At 42.2% G+C, this 5,105-nt stretch overlaps 1 protein-coding gene across 10 annotated transcripts in view; it reads left to right on the top strand.

Moving 5' to 3' along the window:
* TBL1X (transducin beta like 1 X-linked) overlaps nt 1–5,105 on the top strand; it is a 268,281-nt gene that overhangs the window by 106,923 nt on the left and 156,253 nt on the right. The gene's annotated exons all lie outside the window — the stretch shown is intronic.

The following is a 5,105-nucleotide window of genomic DNA, read 5'->3' as shown; positions in this document are numbered from 1 at the left end:
GATAAACTGTAAAATCAGTAAATCACATAATGCTAGAGTGACATGCATATTGATTTGTTTGTATCCAGGCCTCCCTTTCCTCACCCCTTCCCCTCCTGGTCCCCATCTGTGGAGCCTGAGTCATATCAGGCAAGAACAAAAATGGATGTGGTTGCTACCTGTTTGTGGTTGATTGGTTGTTTTCCCCCTCCGATTGCTGCAGGCTCGGAAGAGAACAGCGGCTTATCAAGCACTTCAATCTGGTTTGCTGAGTGTAACAGCTTAAGAGAAAATGGCTGCCTTGTTTTCCAGAGCTGTCCTACAGATGACCATGCAAGAGAAAATGAGGATCTGAGCATGAGAAATCTCAGAGTAGTTTCCCGGGCCATTTAGCATTTATAAATACAATATGAAGGATTCTTTTTCTTTCCAGGTAGCTGCATGACTTAGTCCTCTAAGATTTACCATTCAGCACAATGATTCCAGCCGAGCTGTTTGAAGGATGGCTTGTTGTGAATGTAGGCGGAAGGGAGCAATTCCAAAGATGTCATAAATACTCTTCGGAAACCTCTCTTTCATAAATAGATTGAGACTCTGAATTTTGTATTTTAATCTAAAATGCTAGTAGCATCATAAAATGAATTCAACCATTATAGTGATTAAATATTTTATAAAAATATATTGTGCCTTCTTATATTGTGCCTTACTTTACTCAGTGTGAAACAAACATGAACAATGTAGCATCACATTCTAAGCAGATGTGAGATGACATAATATAGAACTACATACTACAGGTACAATGAACTCTGTCTAAGCCAAGAAGTTTTACATATTAATGCACATGTGATCTGTAAAAGAGAGCATTCCTAATTCTTACTGAATAAATAGCTGAGAAACTCTAACTCTGTCTCACAGAATAATGGGATAACACAAAGAAAATAGTTAACAGTTTGCACTATTGCTTTGCCATTCTTTGAACTATCCCCATGAAGGAGGGTCCTTATTCTAGTTTTTTTGATGGGGAGACTGAGGCACAGAGGGGGCTATCATTTATGCAGTGTCCCAGAAGAAGTTTTTAATCAGAGCAGGAACAGAACCCAGAACTCCTGACTCTTAGTTCTTTAACTTAATCACAAGACCAACCATCTTCTACTATTTTTAAAGTCTTAGGTTAATAATCAGAGTAGATTTTGTCTTTGGAGTTGCTACTGGCAATGTCAGTACTGCGACATTGACGTACATAGGTTTCTAAGAGATTATTTCAATATACTGGTGTAAGGGTTCATGTCTTCCCTCATGTGGGCGTTCCTCCTCTCCTCCTCACCACCTCTTGAATTTAGTCATTCAGTAATCTTTTCTGGGAGCTCGCCCATTATCTTCAAGCATCATCACAGGGTAGGTAATCTGGATGAGTTGAAAATGGAAGGCAGTGTCCCCTATTTTATTTTGTAATGGGAAGCTTTAGAGAGAGAGACTGTGGCCCCCTCTTCTTTGATTACACGTACTGTTGAACGTTACCGCAAGTCGAGCTGTTACGGGAGATGTCTACATTAAAATTCCTGTGACTCCATCCATGCTACTCTGTGGATCAACTGGGAACACACTAGACCAGTGGTCCCCAACCTTTTTGTGATCAGTAGCACATTCATGTTTTCAGAAGAGCGTGGCGGGTGCCAACAATTTTTCAAGGCTTATTTTGTATTTGTACATTAAATAATACATTAAATAATACAAAAAAATTAATATTACATAATATATGAATCCAGAGAGAAGCCAGAGAAAAGCCACGAGGACAGCCCTGGAGTACTCTGTCCCCAGCAGGTGCGGGGCCCCAGATTCTCTTCTCTGCTGGGCACTACGTGAGCCCTGCACCTGCCGGGGACCGAGAACACCAGCGCCTGCAGCCCCAGAGTTCTGTGTCCCCGGCAGGTGCAGGGCTGCGGCTTCTCTCTGGCTTAAGCCACGGTCCCGCACCTGCCAGGGACCGAGAACACCTGTGCCCGCAGCCTGCAGCCCCAGAGTTCTCTGTCCCTGGCAGGCGTGGGGCCGCAGCTTCTCTCCCCTGCTGGGAACTAGGCAGGCCCCGCATCTGCCGGGAACAGAAAACACCGCTCCAGCAGCCTAAGTTCTCTGTCCCCTGCAGGTCCCCTGCTGGGCAGTAGGCGGGCACACACAAATGCCCAGGCGGGCACCATGGTGCCTGCGGGCACCACGTTGGGGACCACTGCACTAGAGCGTGAATATGGCTGCTTCTGTTACCCAGAGATGAAGTATGCTGCTGTTGCTGCCACTGCCAACCTGGATAGCAGCCTAGGGACTGAGTTTTGAAAACTGCTGTCAGTGGAGCTCAATGAACTTGTACCAGTGTCAGACAGGAGAAACACTCAAACCCTAAATATATTTTGGAGAGGGTCAAAAACTCTTTTAAATGGAAAAATGGTTTCTTTTAAAGGAATTAAAATTTCATTTAACTTTTTTTAGCAAAATGAACACATTTTAATGTCATCTGGAATAAAATATTTTATATTTGTGTGGGTTTTTTTTACCTCTCCTCCCCTTTTTCCATTGAAAAAGAGAGTGGGAGGAGAAGTAGGAAAAAGAGATTTAAAAACAAAAACCAAAATTTTCATGTTGTTAGCTATTTCCCCACAAAAAGATTTCATTTTTCAACCAGCTCTAATAATTTGCATTGTGGACACAGGAGCTGGCTACATGGGGCTCACGTTCCTTCTTCCAGTGGAAACCGATGCAATGCCCTTCCTCATACCACTAGATAGGACTGTCACAGAAGTCTGTTCAGAGCCCTACTCTTTTAGTTTGGATAGGGCTAAAACCTAGGGCCAGCTTTGATAATGTGCCAGTAAGCAAGGTTCTTTTCTCATAAGATGGAATCTTGGAAGTTTCCTGAAAACTTACTTTAACACAATTAAAAATATAAAACAAATACTTAAAAATCTCATTTCTACTCTGAAAAATGGCAGAGTGGGCGATGTGGGTGATTTTTTCTGTGGGTGATTTCCTGATCCAATATACTCAGTTTGCAATTAAGCGGTGTTAGAATACGTTGTAACTGACACAGTGTTCAACATAATTTTGCCCTTAGTGTAGACAAAGACAGTTGGATGTAAAAACAAAGAAGCTATTCCTCAGTAACCGTAGGCATTTTTCAACACACCTGTCCTCGTCAATACTGACTCAAACTTATGTTTGACATTGTGCCAGTTAATATGTTCTCTAATATGATGCGTTTCCTCCAGAAAAATTCTTTTACTCCAGTGGTAAAAAGTGTGAAAGGTAGTGGAAAGACTTTTTGTCAGTAGGGTCACCTGATATGACTCTAAATGTTTGTCTACACTGGCAAGTTTTGTCGCCAAAAACTGCCTTTTGGCGACAAAACAGCAAGAGCGTACACACTACAATGGGACTTTTTGTCATGAAAAACACCCAGTTTTGGCAAAACAAAACTTCCACCCCTACGAGAGACTTGTCTTTTCCCCTCCCTTTATTGTCGACAGAGAGCCAGTATAGACACTGCTGATTATTTTGTTGATGGAACTGGCTTCCGCCAGCATCTCACAATGCCTGCCCTGATTGCTCTGCTCAGTGTTTTGATCTCTGCTGTCCTGCAGGCATGCGCCTGTCCCCTTTCAAAGCTTTGGGAAGAATCTGTGTGCTGCTCCATTTGGGGAACAAACAGAGCAAATCATTGGACTGCTCCTGTTCTGCCCTGCACTAGGAACATAGCAGCAGGCAGACTGCTGCTGCAAGGGGAGGGGGACAGACTGCTGTGCTGCTTTGCCGTTCCTCAGCATGTAGAGCTACTTATGATGCTGCTCTCGGCAGCTGAGGGGGCTGTGGGAGAACTTGGAGAGAATCCCAAGATGTGGGAAGGAAGAGATGATCGTTGCACAACACTGCACTGTGAGATACATGCCCACGGTGCAGTGCTCACCTGTCAATGATGTCAATGGTGTCCCCAATGTGGACATGATCTGTGGACAGAGGGAGCAAGTGTGTGAACACCCGTTGGCGATTTTTGTTTTGTTGACTTTTGGGCGTCAACATAAGTTTTGTCAACAAAACTTGGTAGTGTAGACAAGCCCTAAGACAAGTTGTGTAAGCAGGAGCCATGTTTACAAAGTCATTTTTTCAGTAGAACTGAGGAACTCCCTCTTAAACATCCACAAAGCTACTTTATTGTCTTCCTTCAAATCCCTCCTTAAAACTCTCCTCTGCCATGATGCCTACAATAAACTTACCAGTGGTTAGGCTGCTGGTGCACTCAGATCATTGCCCACATGCTGACTGATATTGTCTTCTTGCTACCTTGCATTTCCCCATCTGCTATATAACCCTCTGCTGTCTCTGGTCTTATATTTAAATTGTAAGATGCTCTTTGGGGCAGGACCAACTTTTTGTGCTATGTTTGTACAGTGCCTAGCAGAGTGGGGTCCCGGTCTGTGACTAGGACTCCTAGGCACAGTGGTTATACCAATAATAATAATAATTTATTATTGATCACATCTTCATATCTTTTTGTATGTTAAAAACAAACTGATGGGTTGGGTGCCACATGTGCTTTAAGATGAGTAAAACATCTCCTCGTCAATGCACCAGCTGTCAATTCCAGGAAAAAATGAAAGATGAAAAAATTGTTAGAACTGTGAAAGAAAAATTCCCATCTTGGTCTCATTTTTATCATATTTACTGAAAAAAGCACTTTGTGATGTTACCATAATGCACATAGAATCTGTCTAGCCTAAATTAAATCTAAGGTTGATTTAACAATATACATTTATGATATTATTATGCTGATGTGCTATTTAATCAAAATCATTAAACCATTGAAATGATTTCATGTCAAGCTGCTTTCGGAGAGGTCTTCGGTATTTTTGTAACACTGTATAAATGTTAAAGACAGTGAATGTTTTAGGCTCAATTTTGACCTACTGTAAAAATGTTACAGTAGGGTAGGCTCTGTAGTCAAAATATTGTGCAGTTTTAGTAGTCTAGTTTTCTCATATTCTGCCTTTCCATTACTAAGAAATTAACCAAAAGCAAATCTCTTGCCATCAAAACCAAAAACCAGCCACTTGGTTTTCTGGGCCAACCACCATGCTGTCTTG

The sequence above is a fragment of the Gopherus flavomarginatus genome, chromosome 1 (genome assembly GCF_025201925.1).
Source record: "Gopherus flavomarginatus isolate rGopFla2 chromosome 1, rGopFla2.mat.asm, whole genome shotgun sequence".
Taxonomy (NCBI): Eukaryota; Metazoa; Chordata; order Testudines; family Testudinidae; genus Gopherus; species Gopherus flavomarginatus.
Note: the sequence above shows the minus strand (reverse complement) of the source record. Positions and strands in the feature narration are given on the sequence as shown.